Source organism: Chrysoperla carnea, chromosome 3 (assembly GCF_905475395.1).
Source record: "Chrysoperla carnea chromosome 3, inChrCarn1.1, whole genome shotgun sequence".
Classification (NCBI taxonomy): Eukaryota; Metazoa; Arthropoda; class Insecta; order Neuroptera; family Chrysopidae; genus Chrysoperla; species Chrysoperla carnea.
Window position 1 is genome coordinate 54,124,122 of NC_058339.1, and position 27,034 is coordinate 54,151,155.

The 27,034-nt window shown below is 29.0% G+C and overlaps 1 protein-coding gene and 1 non-coding gene across 2 annotated transcripts in view; one reads left to right on the top strand and one right to left on the bottom strand.

The window, feature by feature from the left end:
• Positions 1-27,034, bottom strand: part of LOC123295325 (polypeptide N-acetylgalactosaminyltransferase 2) — a 504,171-nt gene that overhangs the window by 444,611 nt on the left and 32,526 nt on the right. The window lies entirely within an intron of this gene.
• Trnat-agu lies at positions 20,678-20,751 on the top strand. The gene has a single exon. It is a non-coding gene; the product is annotated as a tRNA-Thr (tRNA).

Here is a 27,034-nt window from a genome sequence, read left to right on the forward strand (position 1 = left end):
TTTCTAAAAGCTAGCTTTTTTTTAAACAATGGGATAGAAAGTTAAAATTTGTAATGAATTAAAGAAACTAAATTTTTTTCTTCAGTATGCGTGTAATAAATGAAATCTTGAGGCACTCAGGTAATAAATTTAAAAAAATAAAATTAATTTATATTTTACTACCATCAAGCACCTGAAGCTTTCATTTGTCACATGCAAATGACCAAACAAAAGGAAAGTTTATTTTTTTTTATTATTACAATTAGCCTAAAAACAATAGAAACCGTAAAAATATGTATTTTCTAGTTTATAGTTCAATAAAATTGTTGTGCCTGAATACGAATTAATGTTTAAAATATTTAAAAGACAGTTTCAAGATAATTTTTTACAGACTGTAAAGAGCAATGCGCAAGGGATATTTAAGAAAATTCCATTTATAGTGTACATTTTAGGTAGGTACTTTATGTACTGAATGCAGCATCATGTACTGTTTTTGTTGCCTAAAGCAAACTTTGTTTTTAAAACAATATGTTTCTGTACTGAGCTGAGCTGAATGTGTTGTTGCTATACAATTTTTTTATATTTTTTTTTTTAACTTTCTGTCACTAAATTTGTGATATTGTCTCAAAAACTGAAATACAAAAATTTGTATAACGTTACGATTTGAGATGCAAACTGCGTTTGAGTATCCTTAAGAATTTTTATCCTTAAGAATTTAGTGAAAATCATTAAACGTTTGTAAAAGTAAAATTGTAAAAAATTAGTTTTTGAATAGGTAAGTGGCGAGGTAAAGTAGCAAGCGATATTGAAAAGCCGTAAAATAAAAATTTCCATCAATTTTTGTATAACCGTAAAATACATAAAAAAAAAGGAAAAAATTTAATAAATTGTATTGTTAAGTTAATTTTGTAAATGGTATTTGAGTAAATTTAATCTATCATTTTAAATTACATAAAAATTTATTCACGAAAATTTACTAGGTTCATATGACTCCAGTAAGATAACGCTCGCGACATTGTCAGTTGAATTTTAACTAGCGCGTGCTGTTAAATCCAAAGATCTAACAGAAAGATAATTTAAAAAAATAATAATTAAAATTTATAATTTCATATAAAATAAATATAATATGGAAATAAAAATAATTAAAATTTATAAATTATTAACGATTAACGTCAAACGGTGTGTTAATGCAAATTTTGAAATAGATTGGACCACGAAATCACGTTGTCCCATACAAATTTTGCATCTGTTTTTCACCCTCTTAAAGGTAGAATTTCTTAACGGAAACCTACGTCATACAAAGAACACACCCTCCAAGTTTCAGGTCTGTACCATCAGTGATTTAAGCTGTGCTTTGATCCACCAGTCAGTAGTTCAGGACAACGATTTTATAAGGAAAGATGTACGATCAATGTTAAAGTATTGTCAGGTATAATCTTTTTTTTTTTAATTTATATAGGTATTTAATTTTGATGATGAATTACGATATAACTTGACGAAATTAGACGAAAAGTGACACAAAATTTTTCGATATCATACGATTAAGAATTTCGGTTTAATTCAGTATTCAGTATTTCCAAAATTAAGCCAAATATCGAACAATTGTATTCCTTATTTTTGTCATTCATCAATTTATTTCAAAATTCATTTCATCAATTAAAGTTGAAAATTTGATGAATAATCTGGCAAACTTAATCTAGAAAAATGCAAATATTTTTATAAGCAAAAATGAGAATGACAAATTTTGCTATAATGAATTAATGAATACAATAATTAATCAGAAACCTATTGATCCGATCTCAAAAGGTCATACCCATCGCATCATGTTTTATTTTTGATGTTGTTAGTTGTAATAATATACTACCATAGCTCCAACAACTCTCCAATGTTGGTTATGTTTTGTTTTATTTAGTAGGAAAAATTGCAATGAAAATTTTTTTTAAATTCTACAAGTACCCACTACTGTGCAATGTTCTTTTTCCATGTATATGCCATCCATGTTTTCTATTAAAATATTTACTGGCGCACAATATTAGAAGAAAAATTATATTTTTAATTAACTTTTATTTTTTAAATGCATTTGTATTCAGTGAATTTAAATCTCGTATTTAAAATAATAATATTTTACAATTGTGTCTTTTTGTGGTTTTATTTGATGAAACTATTGGTTACCGTTTATGTACAGTAAACTACAATGTACAGGTTGTTACTGTTAAAATTAGTCACTAATTTATTTAAACTGTTCAACTCCAACTCATTTTGTTTGCAATATAGGGCTAATGATTTTCACTCAAATTCGATGACGTAACGGATTTTCACGTTTTAATTTCACTTGAATTCAAAAATACCAATTTATCCATTGCTCTGTATAGAAGAAGGACGGGTGCAACCAAATTGCTCCAAGCGAAAAGACCCAAATTATTCAAATATCACACACAAATTAAGGTTTAAAAAGCTTATATATATATATATATATATATAATACTCAATACTTTAAAACTTAAATAAATGGGCAGTACATAGTCGGTGTGGTACTGAAGATGTGTGAGTGCGACCCCTGTAGTCCACAGGATTAAGTTCCCAGAGGGGGGGGGGGGAAGGTCTTGTTTGTCTTCATAGATTATTCTTCAAATATGTACTGCAGCTTAATATGCTGAACGATCACTATATCCATAGATAAATGATGTGTTTTGTCCTGCACTTTTCAGATTATGTTTATTCATTTTTTTCCAGTTTTTTTATTACCATTAACGGCTCAATTAATTCTACTGAAAACTCTTTCAGTTCTTTAATACGCGATTACGCGTCGAATAAGCCCAGTTACGTCATAACTGGTTCGCGAGATAATCGAGGCGAAAAAATCCGAACGAACATACGAACATATACGTACACTCATACACAGACATCACATTGAAAAGGTTTCATTCGGATATTGCGGCCTTGAAACCGTGGAAATATGTAATACTGAAGATTTTCAAAATCAGCCTCATTACATTACTCTTCCTCTGGGAAGTTAAAAATAATTAGAACTTTAAAAGTAATCTGATCGTAGAGACCAGAAAACTGGAGGGTGTTTTCTTTGTATGCGTAAGCATCCGATAAGAAAGAGTTTTTCGAAATTCTACCCCTAAGGAAGTAAAAAACAAGGGAGTTGTGAAAAACACTCTCACTTTGAGCAAGGGAGTTGAAGACTATAACGTGGTAGTCTTTACTTTTAAACCCAGCGAAGCGAGTGGGTATTAAGCTAGTATAATATAAAAAATAAATTCATTCAAGTTTTTGAAGGTTATTTAAAGGTCAATATGTTATGTGTTGTTTCTATAATAACTTGATTATGTATAAAACATAAAAAAATTTTAACAGATTGTTGTCAGATTTCAAATAACCAAACTATTAAATAGTAAAAAAATAAAGATCCCTAATGAAAAAATGTAGTTAATTTGTACTGAATATTTTATAGGTATTCTAAAATATTTTAATGAATTCAACATGTATTAAGCAGATGTTACAAATAAATAAAGAAAAAGTTTATAGAATCTAAAATTTAGAAACAGCGAAATAATTATTATTCAACACGTGTATAAATAAACCAAAATTATTACATTAAAAAAAAAAATTTGATTTAAGTGTAAACGCGTTTACTTGGCGTTTGATGCTCTTGTTATACGTAAATATTTTCTTCATTCAACTATCTAAATACAAAATTCCAGAAAATAAGTAGTAATATAATTTCCTGGATACAAAAATTAAGATTTACGGAGTAATACGAAACGAGCAGAACTTTCACAAGTGAAATTTACAAAATTTAAAAATTATCCGATAATATTTTCTGGTACGTAACCCTAAACTCGCCTTTGATACATATCTAAGAACACTCTCCATTAAATTACCTTTATCCTTTAAGCCTTCTCCTAAGTGAATCGATTTTGAGGATCATCGTCTAATTTTTTAGTTGTTCCGGTTACTTAACACCAAGCTCACACTTGAAACATAGCTAAGAAAACTCTCCATTATGAAAATTGGTTCATTCGTTTAGGCGCTACGATCCCACAGGCAGACAGACACGCACACATACATGGCGTATAAGCTAATGACACCCTTTTTTTGGCTCGGGGGTAAAAAATGTGTGTGTCAGTTAATACATTCATTCTTTTCAGAAGAGTAGAACACAAGTGTCAGAGGCCCACTGTGATACCCTATATGTATTTTACCACCTTTTTCATGCATTTACCATACACTAACTACCTACATCAGCGCATCATGACTACTAATAAAATTAATTTTTGTTGTGGCGGCGGGAATCGAGCCAGCTAACCCAGGCACACTAAGTTACGTTATCTGGAATTAGTTACCCAGTAACCACATGAGCCACTAGAGTGTTGTTTCTAAATATAAAAATAGTAAAGTACATAAAATGTAGAAAGCACAAAGAATGTACAATGTAATACTATCGCCGAAATCGGCTTTTTTAACACCCGAACAAAAAAAAGGGGTTTTATAAGTATGACCTTTATGTGTTTGTGTCAGTCTGCCTGTGACATCGAAACGAGTAATTATATGAACCGGTTTTGATTTATTTTGTTTCTCTTGAAAGTTAATTTAATGGAGAGTAATCTTAGCTATGTTTCAAGAGCGAGTTTAGAGTTCCATAACCGAAAAAACTAAAAAATTGGCTACTATCGTCAAAATCGGTTCAGTTTGGAAAAGCCTTTAAAGAAAAAGATAATTTCATTGAGTGTTCTGAGATATGTTTCAAGTACGAGTTTAGGGTTCCGTACCCGAAAAATTTGTGAGGATTTTTTTAATTTTGTAATTTTCACTTGTTATTAGTGTAGGTTACACTAATATTAGCGAGAAGTTACTTTGGATTGATCATTGTTATGATGACCCAAATTTTGATACACCTATATTTGCAAGAAAGAAAGAGGGATTACAATAAATCACGATTATTTTGCGATTATTAAATTAGGTGTGTATTCATAATTTTATAAAATACACAATATTTTTACACGTTTGTAGTAATATTTCATAAATTTTACAAAAATGAAATGCGTATATAATTAAGGAAAATAATTATTAATTATTATTGACTATGTAAGAAAGAAGATGATGTTAATATTATTACTTATACTACTGAACATCACGCAATGGTACATCTTACTTTAATAAAGATTTTACAATGTGTACTCCAACAGTACCTACATTGCATCAGTGGCGAAATAAAATTAAATAATTCAGAAAGTAATCGAAAAAAAACTTGCTTAAGCAAAGCGTACACAAACAAGCGAATACACCAGAATCTCGATAATCGGAAAACTTGATAAACAATATTCGCCTGTCCACAGTTTCCACACTGTTCGCAATCACTCACAAAAAATATTGTTTTTTTGCTAACTTCCGAACTAAAAAAAGAGTGTTTTAAGTTTGATCGCTATGTGTGTGTGTCTGAAGTCTATCTGTGTCATCGCAGCGCCTAAACGGGTGAACCGATTTTGATTTTATTGTTTCGTCTAAAGGAGGTAATTTCATGAAGAGTGTTCCAAGTGCGAGTATATGGTCCCGTGTCCGAAATAACTCCAAAATTGGCGATGATCTTCAAAATCAGTTCAGTTTGGTAAAGACTTTAAGAAGAAAGATTATTTAATGGAGACAGTTTTGAGAGATATTTTAAGTGCGAGTTAAGGTTACCCTAAAAGTATGTTTGGGGTTTCTAATTTTTGTTTAAAGTTTCTCTTGTATTTATTTGATTTTTATGGTTCTAAAAACACAATAACATTTAACGGCACTGTATAGTTTGGTGATTCATATGAAAATTTACAAAATGAAAAAGAAACAACGGAGCGAAATGTATTTGACTCACATTTCAGAACAGCTAGATACTTCAGAGCGGGATTTTAAGATCATGCTTTCACATTTTATTATACGAAAGTTTCAAAGCGTCTTTTCTTGCATAGGACCTGGGAAATCTCCCTCTAAAAGAAAGGGTATAAGAAAAAGTTGTGAAACATTCTCTCAGGATTGGAAGTTCGGAACCCTTAAGGATGTTCCAGCATGGTATTTGCAGTTTCTATGTTAAAGCAATGGTACAATTTTTTTTTCGACAAAATTTAACGAAAAATGTAATTTAAGAATTTAATAATGCTTACTATTAATTCCCAAAGTTTCAGAAATTTTGACCGTTTAAAATGGGAAATAATTATGCCAACGTCCCAATTTCGATCAATTTACGTCAAAATTAATATCTCGAAAGTGAAAATTAATTTCTAAATTTTTTTTTTAGAATTGTATTGTATAAACATTTTTTTCTACTTTTTCTTCAATATATAATAATATCATAAAAAATAGTTGGAGAGACCGGACATTTTACATGCTTTAAATGGGACATGACCCTCAAAATCGCGAACTTTGTCTTTAAATATCTCGCGATCTAAATGGTCAAAAATTATGAAATTTTAGGAATTCATAAATAAAGCTATTATAAACCCGAGAAAAAAAATTCGGCCAAATCTGTCGAAAAGTGATTTCATGCTGGTACTACCTTAATCGATTTAGAAACATCCATCGACAAATGCGATTTATTTTTTGTAAACCGATTTTTGGAAACTTAAAATGTTCTCTATCAAGTCGGTTCGACCGCTTAAGAGCTACGATGTCACTGAAAACACAAGGACGCGCAGATAAAAACTTTAAACTTATAACACTCCTTTAATCAATATCAAAGTGATGGTCAAGGACATCAAATGAGACGAAAAGGGTACTTAAAGAGCTATCATTTTTGGGGACAAATTTTTGGAGTTTAATTTTTTCGGGTACAAAAATCTAATCTCGCACATGAAATATAGCTAAGAACACTCTCTGTTAAATTACCTTTCAAATGTAACCAAAAAAATTAAGTCACAGACAGACAAACACACAGAAACACACATAGCGGTCAAACTTATTACAGAACACTCTCTGTTAAATTACCTTTCAAATGAAACAAAAAAAAATGGAAATCGGTTCATTAGTTTAAGCGCTACGATTGCACCACAGACTTCAGACACACACACATAGCGGTCAAACTCATAACACCCCTTTTTTTTACTCCGGGGGTTACAAAAAAATAGACCATTGCTGTTATTTTACAGAATTAAGCCTGCTTTTGTGACTGTGATATTGACTATACTTGACGTGTTTAGTAATTTTCCCAATAATGACGACACTGAATTGTTATATCACAATGATATACGTTGTAATTAAATTTATTTAAGTTTATTATAATTTTGTAATGTAAACGTTTCATAATAGAAGTTTGATTTAATTTAATTAAAATAAATATAAATAGATGTATAAAGTAAGTAATGTATTCATTCAAAACAAAGAAAATTAAACAAGTATTTTATAATCAATTTCTTCTAGGAAAATTAAAGCTTTTTCTTTGTATTTAATGAAAAGCAAATTTATTTTACCAAAAATGAATCAATTTTTATTTTAAAAAACTTTTTTATGTTTAACTTGAAAAATGTAAAAAACAATTGTTAATTAGATACCAGCTGATTAAACAGATGTAATTTTCTTAAATGAAAGGGTGGTCGTTACCCCTTCTTTTATAAAGTTTGTTAATTTTTGAAATAAATAAAAAATAAACTAAATAACTTTTAAACTAATTTTCTAATTAGACAAAATATTGAGAAAAAATATTCTCTTTTTCAAAAATTGTTCAAAACAAGTGAAAACAAACAATTGACTGAGTTAATTGATGAAATACCATGTATAAACAGTGTTGATTACTCTGTCATATTACACATACATACATGTCACAGATACATAACTGATATTCCCATATAAAACATACTATACAATTTGCGACTAATTTGCGCCCTCAAGGGTAAACAATGATGGTTACGAAAAATTGTTTCAAACAAAAGTTGCTTATTTTTTTTATAAAGAACATTTTCTACATTCAAACTTTTGTTCTATCTCTAACGGTTTACAAGATGGGTCTTACGGATCCAAGACGTCCTGGGACACTATAAAAATTTCAACTTGATATCTCTTTTCGTTTTGTGTTATTGTGATGACAGGCGGGCAGGCAAACAGGCAGACAGGCGACAGACAGACGGACAACCGAAAATGGAATATTTAGATGATTTAATGAACACCTATACCAAAATTCTGTTCGTAGCATCAATATTTTTAAGCGTTAAAAACTTGGGACTAAACTAAATATATACCGTGATATATATTACATATAAACATGGTATAAAAAGTTGTTCGAGGAAACTACATATGTGATTTGTTTTGGCATATCTCTTAGTTAAGCAATCCTAACAATGAGGTATCGCCATACTATAATATAAATGATTTTGTATAAGGTAATCATATTAAATTTTTTGAAAAACTATTTTTTAGACATTATTTTCATTGTAAACATATTTCGATATAATAAATTCAGGTTATATTATGCTGACAAATAAACATAGATACATTGATTTGGATAAACAATTATAAATATCATTTTTGGTATATTGGTAATTTTTACGTCAACACAGTCAATAATTTCTATGTCTGGTAACTCAGTCAGTCATAATTCAAATAAAAGTGGGACAGAAGTACCCTTTTCTCTTATAAAGTGCTTGCGTGCGGGTCAATTAAGGTCTTCTGTCTAGTTGCACAGACATAGCTCCTATGTACCTGTACAGGTATACCAGAGGAACGTGAGCCTCGTTGAATAATTTATTCCACATCTTCCACTTAAAACATTAAATACGGTTCAAGTTCAAAAAATTTGAACAGTAAGTCGTGTTTGAACGCGGTTTTCAGCATTCGATTCGTTAGAGCGTCAGGAAATGACCTAAATACATTTATAAGAAATAAAAAAAATATGCAATTTGGATAAATAATATGCATTTTAAATTAACCGTTAATATACTAAATTCATAATTCGGCTTATAGTAACATTATTAACCGAATGGTGAATTTTGCTTATTTACAAAATTTCCTGACACTAACGAATCGAATGCCGAAAACCGCATCCGACTTACTGTTCAAATTTTTCGAACTTCATTGCTTCGTTTCGAATATCGAATTTCGTAATCGAATATGCCAAAAAACGATTAATATGTTCATTGTGTAAAATCAGCCAATTATATTTTATTGAAATATCGTAAGAATCGACATAATACTTATTATTATTTTATATTACAATGAAAATAGATAAAATTTTAATTTAGAGCAAATATTTTTGTGTACCTATGTATAAAATAATATAATGTTTGTTTCACATACAAACAAACAAATTCAAAAATCTATTGTCTATTAAAATTTAATTAACCAAAGTCACGAATAAATAGAATTTAGACTCATGAACAAACAACACATTTCTCACTATTTTGATAATAATACTTATAATAATGTAATATAACAGTTAGGTATGAATTGTATATGAAAAAAATTATTATTTACAGTAACACTTTATGTATCAAGATATACTTAATAATTTTTTTTTAAATCTTTAATAAAAATTTACGCGAAAAATATTACTTTTTAGAAGAGAATTACATACATATTTTTACTTGATTACATCTTTACAGACAATATCATACTATTTAATAAGTTATTTCTGAATAGTGATGGGCGAGACCAAAAACCAGACCAAGACCATAGTTATCTTGGTCTTGGTATTGATCTTGTCAATTGTATCTTGATATTGGTCTTGCATTATTAGTTTTAGTCTTGGTCTTTTTTAATCGAGTCTTGTTTTTGATATTGCATCATCCATGTTTTGAACTTTTCGAGTTTTGATTTATTGTTATCGTAATATTTCAAAATTTTCGTGGTCTTAATTTTAATAATCTTTACAAAATTAATCAATTATATTCATATAATATATTATTTATATAAAATGATGAGAACAGGTAATCAAAGTCCGTCACCCAAACTGTGTCATACCGAAAATTAATGGTTTAGTTATTATTTTTTATTTATTTCTCTGCTTTTACTTCAAATGCGAAAGAAAAATTTACTCAGATAGGTTTATAGCTCAGTTGGTTTAGGCGCTTGCCCTAAATTCAATAGAACTGGATTCGATTCCTGGTATGAGTGTATTTTTGCAATTTTCTTTAATTGAAAATGTATAATGTATATGCTTATAAGCATTGGGATCATAGCTTACAATTTCATCGACTTCTTGTAAAAAATACTGGTAAACTGCCTTCAGGTAGTCCTTTCACTGGCTGGAAATGAGATAAGTATTTGACATCTTAAAAATTAAAGTGTAGCTAGAAAATATTGTATTAAATCAAAGTATTTACTTGCTGCTTTAAGAACAGATTTTCCGGCTAGTGCGTTTTTTCAATTTATTTATTTTTCAATAAATTTCACGGTAAAGCATATATTTTAATGCAAAAACAAAAAATGAATTTTTCGAAAAAGTAATTTTCGTTTGTTTTATTTAACTTAATTTAAAGTTTTTTTTTTCACTCTATCTAAGCGATAACTAGTAGTATAATTCAAGAAAATTTGATAGGGTCTTACTTTCTCGTAAGATTATGAACAAATGTTTGCATTTGTAAAAAAAATATTTTACAAAAATTTACACGGTAAAGTATGATCAAAACTTTACTATACGATAGATAAAGACCTAAACTATTATAAAAAAATGATTTTTCCTTGTAATCTAATTTTTTTAATTAATATTGGCGGCGAAATGACCGCCTTTAAACTGCAATATCCATTTTACTAAATGGTAAATGATACTATTCATTACAAAAAAAGTACTTACAGTAATACAACATTTACTCGACCTTTGTAGGTAGAGGTACTACTTAAATTGTTAAACAGTATAACATTATAAAAGTTTGGGTCTGTTTTACTATAGTAAAGAAATCAATTACAAGACATAACATATACACATTTGTTTTAAATAAGAACAGAATATAACAGAAAACTATCTCAATATCAATGTATACATGTAGGGCATGGTGAAGGCACACACGGACCACGATACGCGGTAGGTTTATAAACAAACGAGGTATCCCAACATTATGTTATTACATACACTGAGTTGTCTAAAAACATAATAAAGTAGCACACAACGTACGAGGTATAATAATTATAGTTAAGAAGTATAATGAACGTATTTTGTAAAATAATAATTTTAAATATGGCAATAAAATACCCAAAAAAAAAAATAACAACCATTACGAAATACCAAACAAATTCTGATTTAAAAGGACTACTCGACGTGACAAACTTACGTCGGAATATGTATTAGAGACGAATAACAGATCTCTCAGAGATATAAAATTAGAATTAGAATGATTGGAGCGAATTTAAATTATTGGATTTCTTTTTAATTACAAATACGAGTTCTCTTTTTTTTTTATTGTTCATTTTAAAGTACTCCATTAGGGTATTTTCTAATACAATTTTTTCTATTCTACTACTCTGAGAGCATTTTTGAGAAAAAGCTCTCAAAGTTTAATGCGCATATTACATTTTTTAAATTTTTAGGCTGGCCTTTGAACTAAATATTCACCATAAATCCCTAAGAGGATTTCGGCATCTTTTGCTTAAGTTGTTGCTAGGCAGCAAAAACTATAAAAGTAGCTTTTAGAACTATTGAAAACATCAAAATTAATGGAAAAGCATTTATAAGAATCGTTTCTAAAAAAATTTTATGGACTTTTTTATGGGACACTGAAGAAAACGCCTGTAAATAATTTTTTTTTCTATTTTTGAGATGAAGACTATAACTTTATACGCGCATTCATTAAATAATTTTTATACGTTGAAAGAAACATGAGGTATTGATATTAAAAAGTCTATGAACTCTTAATTTAAAAAAAAAATATATGTATTAAATCGATTTTGATTTAATTACTTATTCTTTGCTTGAAAAAAAAAATGTTTGAAAAATATTGAAGGCTGATTTAATTATAATTCAACTAAAGCAACACAGAACAGTTAAGTTTTACGTAAAAAATCTTCAAAATCGTTAAGCGAATTCAACATAAAAACGTAAAAAGATAGATTCAATTACTTACTTTGGATTCTTTGATTGTTTGATTAATAGGAAATTAGAACATCCACTTACCTAAAAAATAAAAGATTTTAAAATGAACACATATCATAATAACATTATTTTTGTTCTTTAATAAGATTCTAAAAAATCTTGGCCTGATTGAGTTTTAATTAAACGTTTTACAATTAAATATTTCTTTAAAGGATAATTAATTTTTAATATAATTTTATTTGATTGATTATTTATCGCAGCATTTTGTAAATTAATTGAAAGTAAATGAAGATTTATAATATGAAGTCAAAGGACACATTCTTTTACATCAATTATAATTTTTATACCATGTATATATGAAATAATATACATAGTATATTAAGTTTAGTTACAAGTTTGTAACGCTTGAAAATATTGACGCTACCAACAAATTTTTGGTATAGGTGTTCATAGAATCACCTAATTAGTCCATTTCCGGTTGTCTGTCTGTCTGTCATCTGTCCGCCTGTCCGTCTTTCATCACGATTACACAAAAACGAAAAGAGATTTCAAGCTGAAAGGTCGAGTGAGGTTGTAAATGAGCAACATAGGTCAATTGGGTCTTGGGTCCGTAGGACCCATCTTGTAAACCGTTAGAGATATAACAAAAAATTAAATGTAAAAAATATTTCTTATAAAAAATAAACAACTTTTGTTTGAAACATTTTTTGGTAAACATCACTGTTTACCCGTGAAAGCGCATATTATGCGCAAATTGTAGTATTATATAGGTATATCAGTTCTATATGTGTGACATGAATATATGTGTAAAGTGACAGAGTAATCAACACTGTCTATACATGATATTTCAACAATTAACTCAGTCAATTGTTTGTTTTCATCTGTTTTTAAATATAATTTAGATAATATTAGCAAGCTTTTATTATCTACTATCTATTATTTTTGAACCAGTATACAGGGTTTTTTTAGGTGCAATAGTAAATATTTTACGCACGTATGCAGGAACACATATTGACATATACATGGGACTTATTTTCAAGCGTTAAGTCTTTTGCAATCTCAAAAAAAAGGCACAAAATCGGGTGAGGAACGAGAATGAGGAGGTAACACTTATAGGGATTCACCTCAACTCACTATATAAAAGGCGGTTTTTCTATTCGAGTCAAAGGCAACACGAGGCAACCAGGAGAGCATACACGAGCTTCATCTCCAAATTCTCGAGTTTACTTGTGTAGTTCAGTAGCTAATGTTGCTTATATAAATCATTTTTGTGTTATTGATAACGGTTAATGTATTAAAAAACGTTTTTTCAAAAAACGAAATAATTATTACTGCTAATTTTATGAACAAAATTATATATTTTTTATTCTATAAACATGGAGATATTGTACTGGCCTTCCGCAAAGAATGCTACCGTAGCCAGCTGTTCCTACATCGTTGTCAGCCATAAAAACGAGATACTTACGAAATAAGACGAGATTGTGGTTTGAGTGCTTCACGTTGACTTAGTTTAGCGAGTGTACTCTCCATCAATACTGCTCTAGAGATACATGAGTTACAGAAAAGTAAAAGAGCGTTATTATGAGCTTTTATGTCTACTAAAACTATGCATTCAGGGACGCAAAATAAACATAAAAGTCCGTATAACAGACGACTTATCTTATTCTCAAGAGTAACAACGATAAAGACAACTCTGTGCTTCTGTAATGTAAGAGAATAGGACCAATGTTCACAGGAACTTCTATGTTTATTTTACATTACTGAATGCGTCCTTTAAATATTTTCTATGCTTACTAAACTACAACTTGGAGCTTGATGTGTAAGTCTTATAAGAATCTGCTCAGTCTCTTAAGATGAGTATGATTTACATCCTAATTTGTAAAATAATCTTCATATAGGTGAAAGAACATAGTAGGCACTGCATTGAACATTTATTGAGAGATTTGCTGATTTATTATAAAGATTTATCTACAATGAACTAAACTATGAAAGTCAATTTTAAAATCTAAAAAATTCACAGATTGGGATTTATGTTGATGCTTCATAGCATGTCGGATACCATATCATGTGACCAAGGCCAAGTTATCAAATTTCATGATCCAAGAATTCTATTTAAAGAAAGTGAAGATAATATTTCAATCATTAAAATTTTAATGAACATAATAAAAACGGTCTAAACAAAGAGAATTTTTCAAAAAAAGAATATTCTCATCGCTCAAAATTTCATACTGTATCAAATGTTCCCTGTCCATTAAAATTTTATAAGACAATGTGAACTAACTAAATATAATAATAATTCGATCGAGTAATAAAATATTTATGATAACCACAAAACATGAACAATCCCAACATCAAAATAACTAAAATGCGGATAACGCAATTATGGTAATTTTTCCACGTTCACTCGAGGTCATAATTTCAAGAGAGTAAGTTAGCAAATCAGAAAAACTGGCTTCGCCTGAACAAAATTGTCTTGGCCTTTATCTTGCAAACCAGTTATAAAAACGTCAATCCAGCAAAGTATATTAGAATGAGATCTATTTTTTAAGTTAGTGACACACTCCCACTGACTTACTTCACTTATTTCATTTCAATCATACTAACTTGCATTAGTAATGCCAAGGTAGTAAAAAACAAACCCAGTACCATACCCAGTCTCACTATGCAAACCACTGATCTTGTATATCTGAGACATTAGAATTATTAGATATAATATTGAGACAGTATTTCATGGTACGGGGTTTGTTTTTTTTTACTGTCTTGGCATTATCAATGCTGCCTGCTCGATGATATGAAATTCAAATCAGTATAATCTCAGTGAAATAATTGAAGTAGGCTAATGTGAGTGTTCAAGTAACTTAAAAAATAGATCTCATTCTCATTTACGAGATATTAGAATTATTAGAGATCCTCATATTTTGAAAAACTGGTCAAGTAATAACACCGCAGCCACGGTTTTGTTTCATGACTTGTAAACTCGACAATATTTAAATGATATTTCTTCCAACTTATTCTTAATGTTCAGTAAGAGAATTAGATCTGTAAAAGATGTGTTTCCGAGAGCGGGACGCTTCTCTTGCGTTCTATGCATAATTGAATTGCCTTTGAAGTTTTATTCCTGCAGACTCTGCAACATTTTAGGCTTACCGGATTTTTGTATCAAGCATATTCTATTTCCATTTAATTAAATGAAAAGTTTTTCCATATTGTGAGCCACATCTTTCGATATACTGTTCAAATAATACAGTCATACAAAATCAGACGGGGTGTAATATAAGATTTGAATTAGGAGTAGCTCTCTGGAATGGCGACCAATTTGATCTGTTGTACCTCCTTTGCGCTTCAAAGAGAAGTCAAGAGGAGAGAAGTCCACAAGAAGAGATCAGGATGATGACGTCTAAAAAATAAGTTTTTACAACGGGGTACAGCATACATACTTGTGACACACCGGCTCTCAAACGATTCTGGCTAGATTTATTGTAAGAGGTTAATTTAGATAATTCGATCAGAGTAGTAGGAGATCAACCCACTAAAATTTTACAAAACAATACAACAAACTAAATAATTCGATCAAGTAATAAAATATATATGGTAACGTCAAAACATGAACAATCTCACACCAAAATAACTAAAATATGGAGTAAGGGAGGTGAAATTATATTAGAAAGATCCTCACTTCTTGAGCTGCTGCTCATGGAACATAACCATCATTGCTCAAGTTCTATATACATACATACATAACATAATGATGACAAAATACAAAGCCACAAAATACAATGTTAAAACTGTGGTTAAGAAACAAATTTACTATTATTAAGTTATATACGAACTAAAGACTGAAGAGTGTACATGGAGAGAGCACGGTGTCCTTGTTAGAATAATACCATACTTCGTTAGTTCAAGTTGTATTAATAGTTTGTACAAGATTTTATGTTGAAATGTATATAAGCCGGGCATCATTTAACACATTTGATTAGAAGAGAATATTCTAATATCAGTGAGATACAATTTGCTAAACCTGTCTACCTCTCCTGTAATGCTAATTTGTCTCCAATAAGATATGTCAAAATTTCAGAGATTAATGGGGGCCCCATCATGTCTGGCATGTTTTTTGGATTTCTTCAATAGCCAATTTAGTTCCTAAACGGTAAGAGATAGAACACTTTAAATGAAAATATTGATCATCATACAAAAACTAACATTTTTCATGCTAACCATTTTAGCTACGGTAGCTGCGGAAAAATGCTTTAGCCAAAAGTTTTCAAGAACAAAAGAGGATATTCGCCTGTATCCATGACTTTGACCTACAATTATCGATAAGCTGTATCGTATTTTCTGTCGATTAAATGCAATGACATACATTTACAAAATATTACATATTTTTAAGTCGTATTTCCTCCGAAGGCCAAAGTTTATCGAAAAAATGTTTAGAACAAAAGTTGTTATGTTTTTTATGAAGATCAACTTTCTAATTCAAGGTGTTATTCTATCTCTTACCGTTTAGAATCTAAATTGGCTATTAAAGCCACTCGATGAACTAGGTCCAATCTGATATCAGAACATGTTGTTCCGAATCAAACTCTACAATTTTTGTTCAAGTAATTTTTTGATTGGTTAACTACAAAACGAGCTATTAGCCGTTATAGATTAAAATGGCCCACTATATATATATATATATATATATATCAGGCCGTTTTTGTACCATCTCGGCATACCAATATCATTAGTATGACAGAATACATGCCTTAAGCCATGCATCTAAGTGAGAGGTGTTATATATACTTCTCACTTAGATGCATGGCATAAGGCATGTATTCTGTCATACTAATGATATTGGTATGCCGAGATGGTACAGAAACGGCCTGTATATAGTCTGATAAACTTAAAACATCAAAATATTTTTATTTAAGTACACAAATATCTTTGGAAATTATTACCAGAATACACAGTGCATTTAACGTTCGAGTCGTTTAGTACCCACTTTGTTTCTAACCTATATTCTATTCGACATCCAATTCTAGTTGCTGAAGTTTACCTTATGAAAACATTATGAAAAGTTGTATGTCAACATATTTTATGCTAAATGCAAAAGGGTAAGCGAAATTAGTACATATATATATATATATTTATATATATATATATATATATATATATATATATATATATATATATATATATATTCTTTTTTATCTAGGGTTGTTTTTACTACAGTTAAATTTTAAAAGATGAGAAAATAAACATGGATACTATAGAGGGATACTTTTCAAACAAACGGATCGTAAAATTTAAGATACACTATTTGTACAAGTCAGAAATTTGTCTAGGCGTAACCTTGTAGCAACCTGACAACACCAAACAAGTAAGCGATATTGAGAAAACTACCGATATTTGGCACAGTTCACAAATTTTTGTGCGCGTACTATTAAGAAAATCAATAATAACGTCAAGCAGTTAATATGGCGGTCGTGAGCAGGCTTAAATCTTAAAAGAAAAATGCATTAATCGTGAAATTACTGGACCGTTAAAAAAATGGGCTATTTTTATTAAACAATTTATTCATATACTTGAACAGTTTTGTTGTGAACTACTAAGGTTTCTTAGTATTCATCTATGTATTCGAAGGTATTTGAAAATAAGTTTAAATCGACTATCGTAGTTCTATTAACCCCCACCCCCTAATATGATATTATTTCCAACAGCCACTATCTGTGTTTGTTTTGTCCCACTGAAAAGTATTTGTATATAATAAGATGATTCAAAAAAACTATCAAAATTGGCAATATTTGTGCTGGTTAAAAATAACAAAGCGTGTCAAAATTTGCGTGGTTAATACATTATCTATATCATACTAACTGCAGGAAAATATTTCCTTTCCTGTACGCACAAAACTCGAAGCGCATTGTTATTTTGAACAAGCCCATTAAAAAACCAATAATGCTCAGAAAATCAATCGGTACTGAATCTAAAGAAACTTTATATTCTGCAGAGACAATATGACTGGATTATACTTTTTCATTTCGAAATAAAATTAATAAGATACTTTTATGACACTGTCTGTTATTATGTATGCAAATATTGTAAATGAAACTTTTATTTTTATTATTATTATTAGTCCTAATTAAATAAGTTTAATTAATTAATTAAATAATAAAAAAAAAGACTTTATGAATGAAAATTGTAATTTTCTTTTTAAAATAATTAAATCGTTATTTATTACGGTTTTCTTTTGAATATAAATGAGTAATAAAAACATACAGGGTGAACCTTATAAGTTAAATAATAAAAAATAATATTTATCTTAAATTTAAAATGTATAGCAACAAAATATTAAGGTCACAGTGATACAACTTTTGGACATCTTGAATTTGACCATCTAAAACTCACTTCGCATCCGTTTTTGTCAAGAATACTTTAAATAAAAAGTTGTTCTTTATAAAAAAGAAATATTTTGTCTGAATTTTTTTTTTTCGCAAATTGAATAGATGTTTCTAAAAAAACTAAACAAGTTTGATAGAAAGATTTTATCACGTCTATCTATTTAATCTCATTTTTACTTTAGAACCATGCTTTTTCTGTATTAAAGCCATCCACAAGATTTTTCCACTTATCATCGGTTAAAATAGTCCACCGTGTAGGTACAGCTAAAAGGAACACAAATATTTGTTATATCCATTTGAAGTTAAAATGCGTGTATTTTTGCGTTCTTGGAAAAAAAAGTTTTCAATATCATTACTTAATAACAAAAAAATTTTGAAGAAAATTGTGGTTTTAATTATTTTTTTTCTACAATATAATTATTATTTTATTACCTTTTATTAGATTTTTCCCTACTTTGAAAATGGATAAATGTGTATTTTTCTTTCAATTTTAATATGCAAATCATTTTTTTGAAGGCAATTTCAAACTTGATTGATGGTCTTTTCGCAACGACTTTTTTATTACTTTCACGAAAATTATTTTATTTTTTTAATTTTCTTATTACTTACTTTAAATTCGAAAATTAAATCATTAAGACCAATTTCACTATGCATAACATCTTGTTTTCCGCTGGAATCACGTCGGGGCCTATCGTACGACTAATTTTTTAACATTATCTCAAAGAACTAGTCCAACGAAGCATGACTACCTCATCTAACGCATAATTCCAAATGGCCGCCAGTCATTTTTGTTATTTTTACATTTAACTACCACCAAGATTCTCGGAAATTGAAAGACAAATCTTGCTTGCGTTACCATCAAAAACTTCTATCATAAATTGGAAAATGGCAATTACATTAAAGACTTCAATAAAAGAAGGATACAATTAAACTCCTGATGTGCTACAAAGCGATTCAGAGAAGGTAGAAATCAAAAAGATTATCAACCTGCACGAAATTGTAGATATTAGCCCCAATAAGGTGGTACAATTTGTAACGAACTGTGAAAGGTAAGTATTTTACGGACCAGAACCTTTTGGATTGACCTTTAGGTTTATCTAGCCTAGAATCTCAGAAAAAGTTTTTCAAATCTACAGCTTTATTGTATTTTCGTCCATTTCATGGTGTCCTAACAATAAGTACTTTTTAATAGTCCCAATTAAATACAATTTCAAAGAAAATGACGTTGTATATTCTAAGAATGTCGATCGATCCCATACAAATATTTCCTATTCTTATTAATTACTAAAACATAGTATTTAACATTAAAAAAGGAAAACACTCCTAAATACATGAAGTACAAAATATTTATGCTGGTTTTATAATATTTACACAAGATATTATATTATTACTATTGGTGGTATAACATTGAAATTAAATTCAATCAGTGTATGTATGTACCCTATACAGTACCTGAATTCTATACCATGTCGGTATTAAAGATTATATCCATACCCAATTACATTTTAATAATATTATTTTTCAAAAATAGTATTTAGAAGTACGTACACTCACTGTCAGAAAAAGTGCCACAGTTAAAACATTCTAAGCGTACGCATCATATGTTATGTTATAATAGTAACACTTAGAATGTTTTAAAACGAGCATTTTTTGTGACATTGAGTATACCTAAAAGTATGTACATGTATGTGATAGAATTAGACTAGGGGATAGAGTAGCTGGAATTTAGAAATATATTTGAATTGAAGTTTTTTACTGAAATCAATACGTGAAGTATTAGGTGAAGAATTCTCACTGGAAATGCAGGAAATTGAAAGTGGTTAAAAAAAATCTTTACTAGTATGCAAGATATGAACGTTTAAAATTCCTAATTATTAAAGAGGAATATACCCACTAGTGACGTCATACGTGGGTATTGCCATAGAGATTACATATAAAACTTTGTTTTGCTAACAGGAGATGGGAAACCTTTGAATGCAATCTTTGATTGCTTATAACTCCTTCCTTTTTTAATCAATTTTAATTTCACTTTCAAATTTTGTCATGGCATCAAGTCTAATTTTACAATTTTATGGGTAATATGGTCAATTCGACATCAGACAATTATTCCCTATTACGAAAGTAGCACAGATTACAAAAATTCATTAGATTAAACTAAATACTGTTCTTCATTCATCAACAGACGATTACTCTGATCCATAACAACTCCAAAATCAGATAATAAGTTCTCATAATGAGAAGTACTCTAAAATGAGATCCATTAATTCATCCTTGAGATGAAAGACCTATTGTGTATGAGTTTAATAATTCATAATAGTTGAACATCGGCGCCGTGGCTTAGTTGGTTAAAGCGCCTGTCTAGTAAACAGGAGATCGTGAGTTCGAATCTCGCCGGGGCCTATCGTACGATATTTTTTTAACATTATCTCAAACTAATCCAACAAAGAGTAACTTCATCGAACAACATGATTTCCAAATCTTGTCTTTCATTTTCGATTTTTTTACTTCCGCCAAGATTGTGGCAAATTGAAAGACAGATATTGTATGCATAACTATAAAACTGTATAATGAATTACCAAATATGGGAAATGACAGCGACAGTCAGGGTTACAATAAGCTATTATCTATATAACGACAACAACTCCAAAATTAGAAAATAGTGCAGTATTTACACAGATTGAGATCCCATGGATTTGTAACTTTTAATCTTTTCAAGTTTTTCGGGACGCTAAGTCGAAATTTCAAGAGTAAGAAACCCAAATCTGGTCTGGAATAATATTCGTTGTTATTATGCTTTGAGAAAATCTGATGTAGTCAACGTAGTGCAATTATAAACTAGTCATTGACCAAATGAATTCAAAAAATAACACATTTTTCTTAAAATCGAATATTGAATTTTTAATTTTCAAGAATATTTATTTCGAAAACTAAGCGTTGGAGAAAGAATCACAAAATTATAAAGCACAATTTTTTCTTTTGAAAAAACTCAAAATTTTGTACTTTGCACTGTAAAACTATAAATTACCTATTTTCTCTCCTACACTAATTCTAATTTAAAATTTTTTTTCCCATATCACCCAGTCTATAAAAAAGATCTACCTATAATTTCATAATAATATTATAACGTGTACATATTTCGATGAGGCATAATATTATATTTTGTCGTGTGTTATTATAGAGGTACCCATAATAACAATTTGATTACGGTGTACTCTGGTTAGTTGTACCATAAATTCATTTTAGTCTGGTTCGTAATGCGTATGATATTTTGTAAGGCTAATCAAATTTAGAAAAGTTATTCATTGAAAGCCATTATGATTTTATTCTTCCACTATAAAAGCTAATTTCTTGTCTGGATAAAGAAAGAAATACGCATGCTTATAGCTTCTTCAGGAAATATAGTTTCATTAATTTTATAGAGAAAACTGTCCCCAGCGAAAAAATTTTTTACTGTCAAGGAAGTTCACATACCCTTTGATATTTGCTGACATTCAAAAAGATTCATATTTCTTAGACAAGTAACACAATACCTTCATCAAGGCTTTTTTTCTTATCACTGCTTTCGTTTTCGACTCTTATATTTTTTTACATGCCCAGGCAAGTTTTTAGTTGTCTAAATTTCCTTATACCTAAAGCGTAAATGATTTTATATTGAATTGTGTAGGTATAGTGTACGGAATAATGATGGGGTATACCATAAGTTTATTAAAAAATTAAAAATTCATGTAAAATAGAAAAGTTAAAAGTTAGTTATAATTTGATTGTAATGAGTGGCTAGCGAACTGCGCTTTCTCTTCATATAACGATCTCTACCATTAAACAGAAAGATTTATTATTTGTATAGATCTCAAATTTTCGTCGTATGAATACACATTAATGCCGATCAAATTCAAAATGTCACTCGCATTGAATTCGGTCTTAATGTTTGGGAAGTTAAGATGCATAGACACAATAGACAGCCACATTGCAGGCATGCTCTTGCCGAGGAGTAAAATGAAATTGGTTTTCAATAAAATAAACAATCATTGTCGAAGAAAATTTTCCAATAAACACCCGTTATAAAACACATTATAGGTGTAGTAATAATGAAAATACATGAAGTAATTTGTACATACTTCGTACATCCATACACGTACATACATACACCATTCTCTTACTTACATCAAGTACTTATCATTTTATTTACCTTAATTTACTACAAAATTAAGAGAAAATTATTTTCAGATTACATTTTCTGTTACCTATAAGCTTGTTTGTCTGCTTCCATTCTACAATGTGTATGTAAAGTTTGTTTTATTTAATTAGTTCAATTTGAAGAATTTAAATATTGTAGGCTCTAAAATGATTTTAAACTGTCGTATAAAATACACAATTATTTCCCTTATTTATAAAACCATATATTGCAAATTTCTGGCTGAGTTTCAATCTTAGGGCGCTTAAATCCTCAAAGACATAATATTTAATTAATAGAATGTCGGAGGAAGCATTCAACATATTCAATCTCTATCTCCATCTCTATATATTATAAATGCGAAAGTAAGCATGTTTGTTTGTTACGCTTTTACGCTAAAACAAGCAATGGTTTTTAATGAAACTGTACAGCAATATAGCTCATACATCAGAATAACACATGAGATATAATTTATGAAGATATATTAATTTAAAAAAATTTGAAAATTAATTTAATTTCACATTACCATAAATTACAGATTTCTGCAAAAGTAGTCATTTGACATTACCATAAATTACAGATTTCTGAAAAAAATAGTCAATATAAAATATTTCACGGCCATCTTTTTTGATATACTCAATGAATAACTACGACTATTATACATTTTAAAAAATAGAAAACCATACATATATTTTACCTGTGTAAAACAATCCTTACCATTATTTCGAGAGTTATAGAAAGGAGATAAGCGAGAGCAATCTTTATCAATATTTACTTTTTAACCCAGCGAAGCGGGTGGGTATCACTCTAGTATTGTTAATTAATTTTATTATTCCTGTTATTTAATATAGACTATATAGCAAACGAAACTTCGTTCCAACCGGGTGTCCTAGGACACTTCATGTACTGTTTATCTCATGTTGTGAGTTCTATTACCAATATTTTTTAATTACAAAGATATAATATTTATGAGAACATTTCACAATAAAATAGGAGATCTATTAAAATAATAACAATCTAAAGAATGTGTTTCTATTGTTTATTTAATTTGTTTTAATTCATAATTGTGTGCCCACAATTGGATTGTAGTATTTAAAATCAATGAATGTTAAGGTAAGAAACATTTAATATATAATAAAATGATTATATACCAAGAAATAGAATCATTTACATTTCTATTCATTACACATTTTGAATACTGAAACGAAACAATGACATATATAACTACATAACACCCTTCAAGATCTTGATTTTAATCAAACAATATATCACAAATCAAATACACGCCTTATTCATTAAATTATTTTATTAAAATTTTGTTCTGGTTTTTTTTTTTTTTGCAAACCTGATATTCTGACAAACTTTGATTATTAAAAACCGGCTAAATGCGCATAACGAGGGTTCCATAAAACCACACATATTTTTAGAGCAAAAACAAAAAATTGATGAAGAAACACGCTTCTTACATCTCATATATTTAAAAAAATATTATTCATTAGGGGATGCCCGCTATTTGAAACTTATTACATGCAACCGGCTTTTTATTAATTATCAAAACATATAGCATTTGTTCGAGCAACAAAATATGAAAAAAGGATTCTCTCGAATGGAGATTATTTTTTCGTTTAAAAAAAAAAAAAATAATATTCTTCAGATCGAGATTTTTTCGTCTTAAGAACATCTTTTTAAAATAAAAAAATGTTTAAAAACCGTTTTCTATGCATATTTTGTTCGAAAATTGTTCGTTCAATACCAAAAAACCACATCCACATATAATAATATGACGGACGGCATGTTGTACCATGTATATATAAAATATATCAAGGTATATTAAGTTTAGTCCCAAGTTTGTAACGCCTGAAAACATTGATGCCACGAACAAAATTTGGGTCTATGTGTTTATAAAATCACCTAATTAGTCCATTTTCGGTTGTCTGTCCGTCAGTTTGTCAAAACGATAACTCAAGCTGAAATTTTTATAGCGTGCTCAGGACTTAAAAAGTGAGATCGAGTTTCTAAATAAGCAACATAGGAGTAAACATCACTGTTTGCCATTGAGAACGCAAATAAAGCGCAGATTAAATGTTGATTTATATAGGAATATCAGTTATGTGTGTGGTGGCTATCTAAGAGTAGAACGATTGCATAATCAACACTGTCTATACATGGTATTTCAACAATTAACTCAGTCAATTGTTTGTTTTCACTTGTTTTAGTTTAAAAGGAAAATTTTTAACAATAATATATAAATTACGAAACCACAAAACTCTAAATAATGATACAAAACAATAATAATAAATAATATGATTAAAAAAAAGAATATAACATAGATAATATAAACAAAAATAATTAAATTGTTTGATGAGTAAAATTTAATATACCAATTTTTTTGTGGAATATGTATTTGGTAATACATACCGATACTGATCAGCACTAAAAATGAAACATATTTTGGAATTATCGCAACAGATTCTAGAGTTTAATGGGTATAATCGAATAGGTACTATGCAAGGTTCCTATTTTAAAAGTTACATTTTTTAAGTAGTAATGTTTGAAAATTTATGCTCGATTGAAACAATTGCCAACCAAATTGTACAATAGTCTGGTCAATATTATACAATCACTATTCGGCACTAATGCAGTGTAGGAACTAGGAATTGAAAAAATATTATATAATACATATTTATAACAAGCGAAATTTACAAAATTTAATAAATGCCTGACATATGTTTTGGGTGCGGAACCCTAAATTCGCACTTGAAACCTAGCTAAAAACACTTTCCATTAAATTATCTTTCAAACGAAACCCTAAAATAAAAATTGGTTCATCCGTTTATGTGCTACGGTGCCACAGACAGACAGACACACACACATAGCGTTCAAACTTATAACACCCCTTTTTTTTAGTTCGGGGATTAAAAATCAAGTATGGATAAATAAAATTTTAGCAGATTTACGTGAGCATTTTCTAATAGTTTATACAATATCTATTGAAATATTTTCGGGATATTGATTGTCCTTCGAATATTTAATACGTAGCTTAGAAACGTTCAATCGCCAAAGAGAGGGGAAAATTACTATAGAATTCTAGAAAATTATATTTATTCAAAAATTCACAACAAATTCCATCTAATGTTACATTTTTACATGAAAATGCTTTTGATGTCTGGTTTTCTGTTTCAAGTAGAGTATGCTTTAACTCTGTATTTAATTATATTTTCATTTAATAAAAAAATTTATATGTATACATTTTACATTCGAATAGGTTTATAATTAAATTAATTAAGTTGAGTTAGAATTTATTTGTTAATTTACTTAAATTTAATAGTCAATTACTCTTCTCTCCAGTTGTGTAGGTTACTACACTTGTTAGTACATAAAATTATCTCAATATTTATATAAAGATAGTACATACTTATTTTTTTTATATATATTTTTTTGTCACAAAAAAATTGCAAAAACCTGAACGTTTTTTTCATTACTAAAATCAAGGATTGTTCACACAAGCGTATTCATTGCGTCAACTAGGTAAGTGCGCGAAATGAACCAAAACTACTTCTCCATCGAACATACCTTGTCTAATTCTACCATGGTAAGCAGTATCGCGTAAACCATTCATCTTATCGCAATGAAGTGAATTTTTTTTTTGGGTTTAAATGACCTTGTAAAATGAGTTTTAACAAATATGGGAAAATATATTTTTCCGATTTGTTGGAGTTTTATAAGAAACGTTCTTTTTGAAAAATTTGATAAAACCAGAAAATTTTTTTCCCCCGATTTCCATAGAAATACAAACTATGAGACATTTTAAACCAATAAATTCAAAATATCACTATACTGCTTTCTTGAGATTATTTAAAATCCAGTTTAAAGAGTTTATCCCTAGGTTATCTCGGAAACTATTTGTCTTATCTATTAGAAAGAAGAGTGTGTCATGGCATTTTAGAAGTTTATCATTTTTTAATTTTTGGATTTTGTGAGTATTTTTTTGACAAATTGAAAATATTTAGTGATTAAAAAAAGTGCCTACTTTCATTTTCTCCCGAATACTTAACGTTCGCTTCTCGAATATTTATCGAAAATAAGGGTTCTAACTATCGTCTCGTCTCTTATTACTTTATCTTATCTTTTGGGTTCCCTCTTCAAACATAATGTGCATATGCATATTAAAGTATACACTCCTCTGTTTTTCTTATTTTTGGCTGATGCATCTTTAAAAAAACGTAGCTCTTTAACACAAAAATAAAATAAGGATTTACGAAATATGGTCAAAAAATGTTTTGTTTTAGCCAGTGAAACGAGACGAATGAATAGATTGAAAATGGTAGGATTGAAGAATAAAAAACATAATTATCTCGATTCTTCATTCTTGAACTATGTCAAACGACCTTAAATATATAATTTCATTAAATGCATTTCATAGTAAAATAGATAAGTTTTTGCATAATGAAATTAATCAATTTCACAATTATAAACGGAAATTGTATAAAATTTTATAAAACAACAACATAA